The sequence below is a fragment of the Chinchilla lanigera genome, unplaced genomic scaffold (genome assembly GCF_000276665.1).
Source record: "Chinchilla lanigera isolate Chin_1 unplaced genomic scaffold, ChiLan1.0 scaffold00119, whole genome shotgun sequence".
NCBI lineage: Eukaryota > Metazoa > Chordata > Mammalia > Rodentia > Chinchillidae > Chinchilla > Chinchilla lanigera.
In genome coordinates, this window is record NW_004955520.1 from 2696133 (window position 1) to 2712577 (window position 16445).

The 16445-nt window shown below is 46.9% G+C and overlaps 1 long non-coding RNA gene across 1 annotated transcript; it reads left to right on the forward strand.

The window, feature by feature from the left end:
• Positions 1-1516: 1516 nt before the first annotated feature.
• Positions 1517-3708, forward strand: LOC106147109. Its single transcript, XR_001231867.1, has 3 exons — positions 1517-2013; positions 2563-2719; positions 2835-3708. It is a non-coding gene; the product is annotated as an uncharacterized LOC106147109 (long non-coding RNA).
• The last annotated feature ends 12737 nt before the right edge of the window (positions 3709-16445 follow it).

The following is a 16445-nucleotide window of genomic DNA, read 5'->3' on the forward strand; positions in this document are numbered from 1 at the left end:
TCAACAATAAAGACATTCCAATTTAAAATGGGCAAAGGTTCTGTCTGAATAGGCATTTTTCCAAAGAAGATATATGAATGACCAATAAACAGTGAAACAATGTTTCATAAAATCAGTCACCACAGGATACAAATGCACACGGAATGACACACTGCTCACAGCCACGAGGATGGCTAGAATCAGGGTAACAAGCTCCAGCTGGGAAGAGCTGTTGGAGAGTGAATGGGCTTCCCGCGGAGGTTGTGGAGGAAACAGAGCCCTCATCTGCTGACAGCAGGAGTGTGAAGTGGTCCGCCACCTTGGGAAAGTGATCTTGTAGTTCCTAAAGCCATCCCTGCATGACTCTGGACTTGAGCTCCTAATATGCACCTAAGGGATCTGAAAACGTGTGCGAACAGGATCATGCACATGTTTATAAGCATCATTTGTAATATCCTAAGGTACAGGAGTGAAAACAACTGGCGTCCACTCTTACGATGGAATACTAGTGGGCCATGCAAAGGAATGAGGTCCTGATACTGTCCTCACTATGAATGGATCTTGAAAACATTCTGCTAAATGAAAGAAGACAGCCACAAGAGACCACAGGTCAGTACGTTTCATCTGTGTAGAAATGCAGAATAGAAAAATCCTCAGAGGTGGGCAGGAGCTCTGCTGCAGGGCAGGCAGAGGTGAAGCTGGGGTGCGGGATTCTTTCTGAGGTGACAAAGTGTCTGTAACTGACCGTGGCCTGGGTGCGTATGTCCGTGAATACACTCAGAACCTGCACTGTGCTCTTGGAATGGATGAGCTACGTAGCCACGTGAACCATAACTCAGTAAGTCTTTTTGAAAAGATGGGTAAAGAATGACAATGCTGTGTGGTTTAATCAAAGTAAAAACCAGAGGAACATTAATTGTTTCCTAAGAAACATCAGGGAAGTAGAAATCACTATCCACTGTTTCATTCTTTCCTTGCAGCCTAATGGTCATGGAAACCCAGTTTTAAATCAGTGAATTCACCCATCTTCCTGTGACAGCCAGGACCCTGAATGATCGTGTGAGCATCTCCCCTCCACCCTTTATTAGTGGTAGAAATCTAAATTCAGCAAATCTCCTGTGAGCCAAAGTTAGGGCCCTTGGCCTTTTGACTCTACTACCAAAGTGATAAAGATTTACTGCTGCTATCAGACACTGTCCTAGGCTGTGTTGTGTATGGTTGCATTTGAGTCTGCTTCATTCGTACGAAGCCCTCTGTGTGGGTTTAGAAACTGAGGCACAGACCGAACAGCATGCTCCAAGCCACCAGCATGAGATCGGGAAGGAGGCTGTGTCAGGACTGCTCCACTGTGACACTGCACCTCTGGCGTGGTGGTGTCCCTGCCTGTTTAGCAAATAGTACCGGTGACTGCTAGCTGGATGGGTGGGGCATTAATAAACACACCCCAGAAGATACACACACACACACACACACACACACACACACACACACACACGTTCACTGTGAACCATACTGTTTTAAAGGACAGTGGCACATGAGTTATAAATACAGCTGTGTGCCACACAAGGACATTGTGGCCGAGGATGGACTGCACACACCACTGTGGAAAGGCTGGAATAGAGGACGTTAGGCAGTGATACTGGAGCTGCAAACCTCTGTCACCTGGTGACGCCACCGCTTCATAAAGCTGTCCTTGTTGAGGTGCATTTAGCTGCTCAAACCCCGCCGTGTGACGCATGCCTCCAGTGACGTGCTGGATGGGTCTGTAGTCCAGGAGCTACAGGCCACACGACGCAGCCTAGGGGCGAGGTTAGCTGACCTCTCTGCAGCGCACCTTGTCCTGTTTGCTTTGGCTTTGTGTTTTGCAGTGCTGAGGACGGGACCTCCCCTCACCTATGCCAGGCCAGCGCCCTGTCTCTGAGCTGGGCCTACCTTCCCCCGCCGGGCTTGTGGAAGCTCACACGGTGATGTGCACACACAGCAGCAATCACTAAGGGCGCTTCCTTAGCCTGGAGCCTTATCACTGACTGCCAGGTACAATAATCCATATTTGTTTTTATAAATTTTCATATCACCAAGCGAGTCGCACAAAATACTTTACTCAGTGTTTGCTATTTTTTTTTTTTTTTACCCAAAGCCAACCTATAGCTGTAACTGACTCTTACTTGAATTTTGGTGGCTATTGCCCCTTCTGTTACTAACTAGCATCTACGGCCATACCACCCTGAACAGGCCCGATCTCGTCTGTTACTAACTAGTTATCAATGCATAAGAGGAAACCAAAACAGTGGAGCTGTGTCAGGACTTCACCCAGGCGTCCATGACTTGTGTGGCTCTGTTGTTGAGTTAGTTTAAAGCTTTCAAATGCTGAGAGCATTTGTCCAGTTTCTGAGCCACCCACTGTGTGGCAGCTAAAGGTACCACACGCTCATTAGATGTGGTGCCGGGGATCCACCCCAGGGCCTTGCGCGTGGTAGGAAAGTTCTCTACCACTGAGCTGTCTACCCCAGCCCCATGTGCTTTTAACATGAATTTATTTAATATGAATTACTCATGCTTTTCCCATCACTGTCGTGAAATTAGGCAATTAGTAAGACAATGATTCACTTGTGCTACTTACCAGTTTTGATGGGGCAGCTTCTCGGACTTCCTCTGCGACATTACTGAACCCAGAGTAAAAAGGAAATGCGGAGAGCTTTCAACACGCAGTTACTACAGAAATAAGCAATCTCCAGTTTGTGTAAGTGCAAAATGTGGTAAAATAATTAGGAAGTAATGAGTCTTGAGTATTTATGAGTTGTTTTCAATAGAATTTACTCTATTGTAAGATTTTTTTTTAAACTTAATTTTTATAGTGGCCGTGTTTAAAAACTGGCTCAGAGAACTCCTGGAAACTCGAGCTCTGCTCTCAGGAGCCTCCGTGCTGGACGCTGAGCTGGCCGTGAGGATGGACATTCCCAGACACCCTCCAGGAGACAACAGCCCTTCTCTGCAGTGGCCTGGTCCCTCCTGGGCCACTCTCCTTTCCTTGCTGATCGCTGAGCCCTTCTCAGGGATTGCTCTCACCTTTTTAGACACGTGGGAGCTTAGTAGTTAAAATAAAATTGTCCTGTACTTAGTAGATGTTTCCCAAAAATGCTCTTGGCTGGGATGCCTGGACTGCAGTCAGTCTGGTCCCCTGCTTACCTCTGCGTTAGATGTTAATATACAAACAGACCAAACAATAAATGGTGTAATTCAAATTTGCTATTGCCGGGAGAGCTGTTAAAGGGGGCTGCTTAAAATATATTGGGCAAAACCTCTTTTTTGCAGTACCTTTCAAAGGGCTGACATCCTGCCTGGGCCCCTTTACCACCCACTCTGAGCCGTAAGATGTCGCTGGAGTTGGCTGACGTCCTAATTCAGGGCCCCGACACGCTCACCCTGGATGTTGTCACCTCATAAATGTGTCACTTCCAGCCCCACCTCCCTTCTTCAACAATTTCTCTGCCCACCCTGAAGATGTAGAAATGCCTTAGAAACACTGAACCCAAGCCAAGACACAGGAGTTAATTACTCTACCAACTTAGGCGAAGTGGCTCCGTGCGCCAGGTCCTGCGACAGGCCCAGGAATAACAAGAGAAACCCAAGTCCTCAAAGAGTTAAAGTCTTGACCAGCGGGTCACAGTCCAAGGGACGCATTCGAGCTTTAAACTGACGAATGCCCAGGCTCCATTCCAAGCTAATTAAATTAGAATCCTCCAGCAAAGTGGTTTAAAGTCTCCCCACGGGTTCCGCTGGAAGCCAGGACCGAGATCCCTGGAATAACAGCTAATGGCTCCCTTTTGCATGAGCATGGTCGGCCACGCCGGGCTGGAGCTTGTGGGCATGGAAACAAAAAGCCTCAGGACTCAGGTCGCGCCAGGAACCGTGCGTCCCGCATCCGCGCACAGAGCGCAGTAGGAAAGTGGCCTCGGGTCCCTCTGCCTACTGCACAGGAATCTGCATTGGAACAAGGCCCCGGGCTGACTGCGATCCATACTCCTTGTGGAAGATGCTGAGTTAAGGCGAGAATCCTGTGCTCAAGGATTCTCCAGCCCACAAGGAAGGGAGACGCGCTACACTGATCATCGCAAGGTGCTGGGCTCCGCGTGATGAGAGCGTGTGATGCCGGGAGGGGGCTGGCCCGGGGGCGCTGGTGAAACGGGCAGCGGGGCTGTTGCAGTGGTGATACAGGTGACCCGGGAATCAGGGGGAAGAGCAGACAGTCCCTTGTCCCCAGGGCACATGCGGTACGACCGAAGCACGTAGTGCATGTTAAACAAGTAGATCGATCACAGGGAAAGGGACGTTGCCATGAATCCCCCTAGAATCCCCCCTCTTGCTTTGAACACACTTACTCCATTGCTCCCCTCTGAGAGTCCAATTTTGCATTTTCTTATGAAATGTGATTAAACAATTCGGTGAATGCAGCCGCCGAGAGTCAGCCAACAGAAAGGCAGTCTCATAAAAGCATGGCAGTCTTCACCCAGCGTGTTCATCAGGTAGGACGCCTTCCTCCTCCTCCTCTCAGTCACAGTGTCCATGAAAGATCAGCATTTTGAATCCATTCAAGACATCAGGGCTCCCACGACAGCACAACTAAAGACACTCACGAAAGAGAAGTTCAAAGCTGCATCAGAAGGTGGCAAGAGCAACGGGAGAAGTGTGTCTGAGGCAGGGAGGAGAGTTGTGAGGGGGAGTAATGGCAATGTGTGTTTTACTGTAATCTGTTTTTTAAACTGATGAGTCAATGGCTAATTGTGCTCTTAGGAAGCAGTAGGGCCTAATGGAAGAGCTGTGCAAAGAGGGCAGCCTGTGGAGGGTGTATCTCCCTTCCCTCCTCGTTCTTGTAAACACTCACCATATTTTCCAGTCACATATTCTAAAGTGGACTCAAGAAATATGAGCTGAAGCAGGCGGCACATGCCTGATCCTAGGAAACTTGTCAAGGCCAAGATTGCTCACGAAGCTGTGTTGGAAACAGAATGAAAAATCAAATATTTTTTTAGGTAATGGAAAGATGAATGGGCCTAGAGAACCAGTGAAGTTTCCTAAATATTTCCTTATGCTACCTGTATGAGTCAGTTCAGGCTGTGTAACAAAACACTGCAGACCACAGGAGTAAAGCAGGGAATGCTTATTATCCCAGAGCTCTGAGGCCTGGCTACCTCACAGTGAGTGCCGGAGTTGGTTCAGGTAAGGATGTGCTTCCTGTCCTGCAGACAGACACCTAGGCTCTTCCAAAGCAGGGTCCTAAGTTAGGCTCCTTTCTCAATGGATGGGAGTAGCTGGCTTTCAACAGTCTACCAGTTCTTACTGTTCTTAATGCTTTATTTATGTATATTTTGTTTGAAGGGTCAGTAGTGTCTCTTTCATTTACACTTCTCTCATTAGTAGTACCCACACATCTTTTTCTGTTTTATTGGAACTGATATTGTCTCTTACATATTCTCCACTTATTATTGATCCTTTATAGACTTTGCCTATTTTTTCTTTGGGGATATCTGACCTTTTTGCACTGATCTGTGAATTTTCTTTATATATTGGAGGTACAAATATTTTGTCTCTAATAGATGTAACAAAAATCTTCTCCAAGTCTGTCACTTACATTTTATCTTGGGTTATGATGTCCTTTAGTTACATAAAAATTTTCTTGCTATTTTTATATGCTCAAACATTTCAGTATTTCCTTTTATCTTTGCTTTTTGTGTATTTCATTCTTGAGGCTTTATAACATGGTTAACAGTTAGGCCTTTAAGCTATTTGTTTGTCAAGGGTTTTAAAATTTTTTTATTTTGCATAAAACGTGAAGAGGGTTGCAATCTTTTTCTGCACAGAGAGCCAGTTGTCCTAATACCATTATCCCCAGATCCATTTTTTATACCAAGCTCCTATACATGCATGGAAGTTTTTCTTGTCTTTATCCTCCTGTTCTATGTATCTCACCCTGTCTCCTACCAATCCTGTGGATACATACATCTGTCATATCTAGTAAGGCTAGTTGTCTTTCCTTGCTTTCTACCAACCTTATCTTCATTGAAATTCTTACATATGAATTTGAGAATCCTTCTATAAAGTTCTGTGACAATTCTGGCTGTCACATTAAAACTATGAGTCAATTTTAAAAGAATTGGCATCTCCATATTAGGCCCAAATCCCCAGGACCGCACCGGCCGGCACCCACTGATGCTTGCAGACAGTCCTTCCCAGTGAACCCGCACAATTCCACTCTTGCCCTCCAGGTGAAGGCCTGTGTGTCCCCACCAGCATCAGAATTGGGTAATATTATCATGCAGCTAATTAAATATTACACAAACCCATGACATGCAGAAAGAGAAACCTATCATTTCCACTAAATCTAAATTGAGTGCTTTAGAAAGGCTCAGAAAAGGAACTTGCTAAATTAAATGTAAGTAAGGAATTGGTCAACTATTAGGACCAGGAAATTGTGAAATTTGAAAAGTCTTCTCACATTGCTTCATCGATGCTTTTAACTACTAGTTTTGCTTCAAAGGAAATGAAACTGGACATCCAAGCTGATCCCACTGTAAATATGATTTAGAGGAAAAAAAATCAATGAGGAACTTCGAGTATTGATTTTGCTAAACCCTAAGCACCAGCTCTATAGCAAAATACTGGTGAATGAATATAAATGTACATGGTGAAAGTTGCAATAAAGTATTTTAGGTTTATGTCAACATCTACCTTTAGTGATTTGAGAAATGTTCAGAGGTCATCAGTCTTTCTACCATATTTCTACTTGCTTATCTGATCTCCTCCATGTCCTCCAGTAAAAATGTTTAGAAGTTCTTCATGACAATCCTGTGTATTTTTGTTAGGTTTATGTCTGATTTTTTTATAGTTTTGCTGCTACTGTAATACAGATTTCTATCAAACATACCTTCTAATTGTTTTTGCTTATTAAGGAAGAACTGACTTGCCGTGCACTGATGCTATTTTGCTCCACTGGTCATTTTTACAGGCTGGCTTATTTTTTCCAGTAAGTTGAGGGTTCACATTTCTGGGTACATTGTGCTCTTCTTGTATTTTATATTCTTTAAAACTTTTGATTGGCACGAAGCACTTGTACGTATTTATGGGTGCAGAGTGGCATTTTCAAATGGGCACAATGTGTAATGATCAAGTCAGGGTAAGTGACATGTCATCTCTGACATTTCGCATTTCTTGTGCTGAGAGCATTAAATATTCTCTCTCCTAGCAAATTTGAAATATCCAATTAGTTGTTCAATCACCCTTACCCTACAAAGGCCTCAGGTCCTTGCAGAGGCCTGGAGTCAGGCCTCTCTCAGTCACCCTTAATGGCTGTCGATCACCCTTCCTCTGCTGAGCTTTTGATAGAGATAAGCTGCTCTTCCTGCTCAGTGGCATGCCTGTACCTGTTAAGCACCCCGTCTCCCTCCTCCTCCCCCAGGCTCTGGTGACCCCCATTGTAGACCATCTTACAGGCTGAATATGATGCTTGTTCATCTGAGAGGGGTCACATTAGCTCATGAAATCCTCAATGTGGGTTCAGAGTTCATTAGGAAGCAGAGTCTGAGATGGAGATTTTCATGAGAAGGTTTACCAGCAGTTCTTATGGAATCAAGCCCTTTAGGGAAAAGGAAGCCACTAGGAGTTGCACACAGTGGAGCTGGGCTATGATCTTGTCCCAACAAGGGCATCAGGTCCCTGCAGAGGCCTAGAATGGCCCTACAGTGTCATGAAGTGCAGCCAGGAACCTGGCCTTTTATCTCCGCTATAACCGGTCTCCACCGAGGAGCCACAGTGGGGAGCACTTGGCCCTCTTTGGCCGAGACCACCACCACAAGGAGCTCGGCTGTGAGCCACCCTCTGTTAGCATCAGATCTGTCCTGGGATGAAGACCTGGCCGCATGCCGCGGCATCCACTACAGTGCGACAGGGACACACACCATGGTCTCCACACCCGTGTGACGGGAGGATTTTGTCCTTTCTTCTCTAGTGCCCACTTCATTTCCTGCGGTGGCTTGGTCTCCAGGTAAGGCTGAGTTAGGAAAAGCTGCGTCCTCACCTCTCTCTTGGATTTCCATGCAGTGCTCCAATTCGTGGAATAACTGTGATCATATGACACATGATTGTGTTAAAACACTACCAAGTTCTACTTCCCTACTATTATAACTCAGGATTTTTACACCTGCAGACATAACTGAGTTTTCATCCTACTTAAACACTTGGTCTGTTGCTTTACTTTCCCTTTTTGCTGCCTTTGGAATATGGTCATATTGGTTTCATTGAAATGATTGGGTAACTTCTCATCTTGGCTATGTTCTAAGACAATCTGTGTGGTGAGAATTCTCTGGTCTTTAGATTTTTACCAAAACATGCAATTACTTTATCCTGGCGATGTTTGAAGAGTGGCAGGTGTTTGAAGATTGTTATGTGAACCTAAGTTAACCACAGCTGTGATTTCTCTTAAGGGTGTTATGTTCCTAAGTTTTCTTGCTGCTACTTGGAACAATTTTGATAATGTGCACTTTCCTTAAAAAGTCACCCATGCAGACACTTCAATTTCTTGTAGTAATTTGCCTTGTTCTTAGGTAGTTCTTAATTGATTTTTATTTCTTTTGCTTGTCGAGCTATGCATTTCATTTACTTCCTGATGGAACTTACAGCTTTCTTTTCTCTTTTCTCTTTTTGCTATAGGTTTGTCTTCTTGTTTGCAGAGGTTCTGATTATAGATTGTAGGCCAACTCTATCTGGACTTTTTTCTGTAATTTCTGCTCTTACTTTTACAATTCCCTTCTTTATATTCACTTTGTGATTGCATTTGTTTATTTGCTTTCTTCTGGTTTTTAAGTTAAAACTCTTGTCACTGCCTTCTCTTTGTAAAGACCTCACAAAGTACACAATTTTCCCTTAGAATCGGTTAAATTTAATTCCCACTGGTGTGAGAATCTCCATTTGTTCTTTCTGTTCTAAACATTTAACAATTTCATTTTAATTTCACCTCTGTTCATGAGTTTATTAAGTCATAATTATCTCCAAGTGGTGTTGGTGCTATGGAAAAAATACAACTTGATGCTTTTTTGTATTTATTATTGAACTTATTGGATTATGATATTTTGGGTGCATTTTTGAGATTTCTATGTGCCTATGACATGTCCAATTTATGTAAATGATCCACACAGAATTGCAAAGAATATATATATTCTCTCTTGAATGAAGAGACATATTTATATGTAAGCGTGCTTGCATGTCTATCCATAAAGCATATATATACACAGTATACACACAACTTTAAATGAGTACTTCACAACATAAAAAAATTCAGAAAAGTGAGCATTATCCAAGTCCCCCATTTTCGTGGTCTATGTTGACTGTCGTTTGCGGCTCTGTGCCATCTCCCGTTCTATCCCAGAGGTCTGCATTCTCCGCACAGCTGTGTCATTTTTGGTATTATACATTTTGCTCGTGGCCTTTCTTATGCCAAAAATCTTTCCTAATTTGCATGCCTCCCGGTAACAAATTCCAAGCCCTCATTTTGTATCATAACAGTCATGAGCATAACTTCTAGGAATCACTCGAGAAGCCAACTCTAAAATCTCCCTTCAACTCTGGCTTCTTGGGGAGCTGCTGTCATCATAAGGACATAATAACCTGACACCCCAACTCACCCCATGTGTGGAAACAAGGTTGTGAACTTTTCTCCACACCCAGAGCCCTACTTCTCTACCTTTCCTCTTTCCTTCGTCTCTCCTACCCAGCCTGAGCACACTGCAGCACACACACACACACACACACACACACACACACACACACACTCATCCACTCAATCTAGGTGCTTGATAGGTACTACTATTTAGCTTAGCAACAAAGGAAATCCCACTAGAAGTTGTTAAACTAGAGCTATCTATGTGGAGAAGGTGCTTGAAAAATAAAACACGGGTGGAACTGCCATTGGTTCACTATTTGAAAGGCAGATATGCTCAGCACTATACCACCAACACAGGCACGGTTCAACATTTGAGAATAATCAATATATTTCTCCACAGCAATATATTGAGAAACATATGCTTCTCAAAAGATACAGATAAAATTGACAAAATTCAGCATGACTCATGGCAACAACTTTTTTTTTTTTCACTTTCATGCTGATGATTTTTCTTTTTTAAAATGTAAGCCACTAATATTTTAGGGAAAAAAATTAAAACAAAAGTTGAGTATTAATATTACACACAAATTGAAACATAAGTGACTTTTAGCACAGTGTATACATGCTTACATAAACTCAAAGTTACACATTTAAAACAATTTCCATTTAACATATGACAGTTCTGAAATTGCAACAGTTTCTCCTGTACATGGAATGGTTTGGGGTTTTAAATAAAAATTGTCTGGCAACCTACTATATTTCATGCAGATTTACCTACTGTCTAATATTGACTTACCAGAATAAGCTAATTAAATTTAAATGCTTTTCTAATAATCACATATACTGTGGAACAGTATAGTTACTGAAAATTGCTGTACAGTTTAGGTAACAACTTTCAAAACAGGAATAGAAGGCATTTTCTTTTCCTGATAATAGGCATTTGCAGAATCTTACAGCTAAAATTAAACCGGATGAGAGACTGAACGCTTTCTCTCTAAGACTGGGAATAAGGCAAGGATAGCCGGTCCACCCCTTAGATTGCACATTGTTTTGAATGTGTTGGCAGGGTCACAAATGCACACCCACACACATGCACTAAATGAAAGACATACAGATTGTAAAGATGAAATACAACTGTGTCTCCTCACAAATGGCGTAGTCATCTATACACAAACGAGCTTGACAATATTTGGAATCAAAGTTACTAATTCTTCTTATCCAACACTTTTTTATTTTCATCTACTGTCTCCTGAGGATTTTCCCTGAAGTCTCCCCAAATTGCAGATTGTCCCTCTACTGGGAGAGGATCCTCTGCTGCTGAGGAAGCAACAGACAGTGGTATGGAGGAGAGAGAGGGAGGCGGAGCAGGACCTGGAGGAGCGCAAGGCCAGCCTGCTCCTGCAGCCTCAAAGTCAGAGCCCCTCCTCCCGTCCCCCTGCTGGGCCCCTCCTTGCTGCTTCTGGCAGGTCTGCAGCCAGTTACCTTTCTGTACTGGGAACCTCTTCCCTCTCTCCTTGGCTGCACTGAGCAGGGCTGGACTGCATTCCACTAAGCGGCATACACCTTTCTGGAGAGAATTTGCCCCAGTCCAGCCGTCTCATTCCTTCCTGTGGTTGTTTCTGACTGAGCTATGGACCATCAGCTCCAGGAGGCCAGAGATCTGTGTGTGGGTCACGCTGCCTTCCCAATCCTTGCCGAGCTCCTGCGCTGTACAAATACATGGATGAACGACTTAATCTATCTTTCCCTCCGCTGGGTGATGGCTTGATTGATTCGGGTTTGTGGCTTACTGTGGATTAGAAAGCTGGCCTCAGCTGGAGCCGAGCTGTGGTACTTGAGGCTGTGAGCGCCCAGACTAAGTCAGATCGGGGTATTCCTGTCCTTCCAAGACCTGCACCGTCATCCCAGCAACTGTGAAATCTCCCTGTCTGCTCCGCCCCGATCCTCTCTCCTCCCCTTGCGCTTCCTCCTCGCCTCTGTCCACGACTGCGAAGATAGTGCCACTCATTCTCTTAATCTGCCTTTGGTGGAAGGGCCTGAGTTGTAATCCACTGAAACGGCCCGCTGTGGAGGAGACGGGTCCTATTTTGTTAATAATTCTTTCTAGACATGTAATCTGCTGATTGCATATCACCTGTGTAATGTTCCTAAGAAAAGTATAAATTAAACCCCATTTTATAAAAAAAAAGGGGGGGCTAGTTCTCTAAGCTGCCGTTAAACTGAGATGAATGTTCCATATCTAAAGTACAAATTACCTAGTTGTTCCTCCCTCCACACGGCTCTGGAATTTAGAGACCTCGTATCAGTATTTCCTCCATAAATGCATGTCATGAATCTCCTTAGGACGCATTCCAGAGCGGCAGGTTAGAGTTGCCTGCTGCGGCTGATTCCACCCCAAAGTCTGCTGGATAAAAGTCAAAGGTATGCGCACCAGCTTTCTTATTTTTTCCTTTCTGGTTTTCTTTTATTCTCTCTCCTGGCTTCATTCTTGAAGAAGTACCAAAAGCACATATATTTTTAATTGACTTATCTCTCCTTTTGGAAAATAGTGCTCATATTCCTTATAAGTACTTGTACGGAGCAAAAAACCCTCTCCATAGCCCCAGGAGAAAGAGTGGAGACGCAGCTTACAGATAGGGAGGAAACAATGCCAGGTATTCACACCATGAAGGGTTGGTATCCAGGACTTAGAAGAAGCTCAAGAAACTCGGCCGGAAAACAGACATAAATAAGTACTCAAGTTCAACATCGGACAGATGATCTGAATAGATACTGCTTTAAAAAAGTAGCCAACAAGTACATGAAAAGAATGCTGTGTCTCTAATCATCAGGAAAATACAAATCAAAGCCACGAAAGAGACCATTTCGCCCCAGCTAGAATGGATGTTGGCAAAATGATGAAAAATAGTGAGTGCTGGGGAGGGGTGCGGGGAGGGCGCCCTGCCGCTGTCGGTGGGAATGTGGAGCGGCCATGCTCTTGCGGAGAACGGTGTGCAGGTTCCTCCAAAGCCTACCGCAGACCGACGGCGTCAGCCAGCAGCCCACCTCCGGGTTACGTCCAGAGCAAAGGATATCAGCACCGCAGGGATCCATTTCAAAGACCCACCTTCACGGACACTAAGACATGGATCAACCTTAGGGCTCATGGGTGAGGGATACATAGAAAACAGGCTATGCATACGTGTGCACCCTGGCACGTCCAGGTGTGTATACACGGGATGGCCACGCACACATACACCCGTGCACACAGCAGAGCAGTACTCAGCCTAAGAGAGTGGAACCCTGTCGTTGGTAGCAATGGGGCTGAAATTGGAGGGCCTTATGTAAAGTCCAATAAGCCAGCCCCAGAAAGATAAATACCGTCTAATCTCATTCGCATGCGGAAGCTAAACAAGCTGATCCCATAAAAGCAGACTCCGGGAAAGGGCGTGTGGACAGATGTTGGCTGAGGTACCTAAAACAGGCAGGAGGAGTGGATTCTCACATCTGGGCCACAATAGAGTGACTATGGCTAATGATCTAGTGTATGTTTAGAAATAGCTAGAAGGGGAGCATTTTGAGTGTTGCCAATACAAAGAATAAGCATTTGGTGTAGTAGACATGCTAATTATCCTGGTGCGGTTATTCTACATTATATACGTGTATGAAATATTATACTCAACCCCATGAATATGTACAATTATTATCAATTTAAAAGCTTTAAGAAGTACTTAAATCAATCATTTCCCTATTAAAAAGATCCTCACATTTTTAAGAAGAGAGAGGCACTCTTTCCAGTTCCTGGTGTGGAGAAATGTGGAGACCCTTGCTAGACTGGATTTCAGGTCCTGAACACAAGGCTCCTGGCATCTAGGCTCCAGCGCCTACTGTCGAATGGGAAGAGCAGATTATCCAACTTCACATGAAATTCCCACGTATCAGTCCTACCGAAGCCCCGACAGCACGGAGGGGCCAGGCGCCTTCTCCCTGGGGTGATTTGTGCCCATGCTGCCCACACTGAGGCAGCGTCCCTAAGAGCTGCAGTGAGTCACTGGTGAGAGGAGGGTGCCCCAGCAATACCAGTGCTTTATCTTTTCACACCCAGGGAGTATGAGGAGGTTGTGTAAAACAGGCACAAAGCCAATCAGTGAAATGTCAGGGTCAGGGCTTAGGAAATCCAAGACCTCCTCTCTCTGCCAGCACCATAGCCAGCGAGTCTACTGATTTGTGGGTGACAAAACACCCGCAAACTTCATGGCTTGAAACAGGCAGGGGAGACGTCCCTCTGAGTCCTGGGTTTAGGCTGGGGCTCCCTCAGTGTGCCTTGGGAGCTCCTCCCTGGGCTGTGCTCGGAAGCTCGGCTAGGCTGACTGGAGGACCCGGCCCTGGGTAGATGGCTGTTGCCCTGGCTGCTCACCGTGGGCTCCGCTCAGGGACTGGGCTCCCTTCCTTGGGCCCTCTGCTCGTGCTCTGAGCCTCCTCAAGAGCCTCTGAGACCCAGGGCAGCACATGGGGCTCCCATGGGCACACCTGGCGCCCCAGTCCCAAACAGGGTTGGCACCACGCTCCCCTGAGGCCTGGGAACAGTTGTGAGGGGTGAGGAGAGGACGTGGACTCTGTGGTTGGGAGTGGCAGAGCCACACTACAGAGCAGCCTATGAGACGCCTCAGCGGCCACTGTGGAGACAGGGTCGGCTTTGCCGTGGGGCTCAGCTGAAAGCGAACACACAGCACTGCATTTCACCCACGATGCTCGGCCAAGTTAGGGCCCCGCCTGGTCCGCGCAGTCCACATGCTGAAGTCCTCACCCCCAGCATCCGAGGCTGTAACTGATTTGGAGAAATGGAACAACATGAAACAATATTCAAGAAGCTTTCAGGGGCTGGGGATTTAGTTCAGTGGCACAAGTGCCTGCCTGGCAAGCACAAGGTCATGAGTTTGATTCCCAGTACTGGAAAAAAAATTTCTTTTCAGCCCTATAAAGGATCTGAAAAATTTCCATGCCCACCAATCTTGAGTCGCATGGTTGCTTTCTCCTCCTCCTTTCACTTTCTTTCTTTTTCTCCTGCTCTTCCTCCCCACCTCTTCCCTCCTCTCCCCTTCCCGGCTCCCCGCTACTCTTCCTCTCTCTTCCTCTCATCTGATCTCAGCATCTGCCCTTTCCCTCTAGCCATCCTGGCTCTGCTTCCTCCCCGGTTTCACGGGTGGCTGTGAGCCCAGGGTGGGCACCCTATGGTTGCTCAAAGACTCCAGCCTGGATTCCAGCCCTGAGGACTGAGGAGTCCACGTCAACCCCTGGTGGAGAGCAGAGCTCTCAGGAACGCACACTGAGCGTCCCGTGTCTCCTGTGGGCGAGGCCTGGGTCTGGCCTCACGTTGAGATCCCTCCCGGATGTGAAGGGGCAGCATTCTCCCAGGCCCCGGATCACGTCAGCCGGAGATCACTGAGGGCTGTGGCGGGCACGCCTGAGGAAGAGACCCGCAGGGACCGCGCGGGCGAGAGGTTCGGGAGGCGCGGGAGGAGGAAGTGACCTCGCGGCCCAGAGAGAACACTCCTCGCTTCTTCAGCCTCGCTGCTGCTCTGCTGGGCAACAAGCACCGGCGCAGCCCTTCTCAGCACGTCCTTCCTCGGTGGCCCTGCAGCGACTGCGGCCGTCCAGCTGTACCTGAAGGTGACACTGTAACCAAGACTGCGTGTTACCATTTCTGGTCTTCCTTGAACCCGACAGGCCTAAGCTAACTCTCCCAGGTCGGGTGGCAATTCCTCGTGCCCGGGCGGTCGGTGGCCCGGCTCTCACAGGAAGGTCGTCTTTCTCCCTCACATCGATCAGGTGGTCACAGATCATCCAGAACAACGGGTTCTGTCCCGTCTCCACATGCGACAGCGGAAGAGTGCAAGGCGCCGCGAACGCTCAAGTGACAAAGCCGCTTGGTGGTGGGGCACAAGGGCAAGGGACTTGCACAAGTAACAAGATCCCTGCAGACCAACCTGCCTGAGCCCCCAGGTGTCCACTGTTGCCCAGCGGCCATCATTCCCAGGCCCATGCGTGTTTCTAGGGCACACCGTGGTGCCAGTCTGAGGGCACAGTTTAGGAATCAGTAGTGAAGATGTTAAACCCCAAAATCACAGGCCAAGAGGGCCAATACCCTCCCCCGCGCTCCTGGAAATGGGAGTGCTGGCCGTGGCTCTGTCCTCCTACACACACCCGACCCTCTTCCTTCCTCCAGTGACCACTTTGTGTTAGTGGGGAGACTTGTGTGGCCCCTAAGATCCACGCCAAACCGCAAGGGCCAGAAGTCAGTGTGAGTGCCCTGCGGGTGGCTGTCCCTTCCTCCCAAACAGTCCAGCCTGGGCTAACCTAGAGACCGTCCCCTGAGCAGACTGGAAAGGAGTTGGGTGCTCAGGCAGGGATTGAGGTCCTCCAGGACCAGCCGCGGGTCTATTAAGCTGTCTGTGAGGACGTCACAGCACCCTAGGGCCTCTGTCCTTCGGCCCAGCAGTCCTGCCACTGTGGTGCCCACTGACCGCCTCCCCGCCCCACCTCTCTCTCCCGCCTGAGCTTGGAATTGCCTCTGTGAGGACGCCTTGGCCAGGCAGGGCTTCAGGCAGCAGGGACCAAACAGAGCCATAAATAAAATCACAAATAGAATGCAGACGCCCTCGCTTGCCTTCTGCTGATGGACAGACGTGAGCTCCGCCCAGCCCGGCTGCACTGGCCGCTATCTGGACGCAGGGCCCGGGGCGCACGAGAGCCTAGCAGGTGCACTGAGCTTGCCTTGCTCCCTCCCAGCCAGAGGGGCTCATAGTACAAGTCTATCACTAGAGGACAGAGTCTG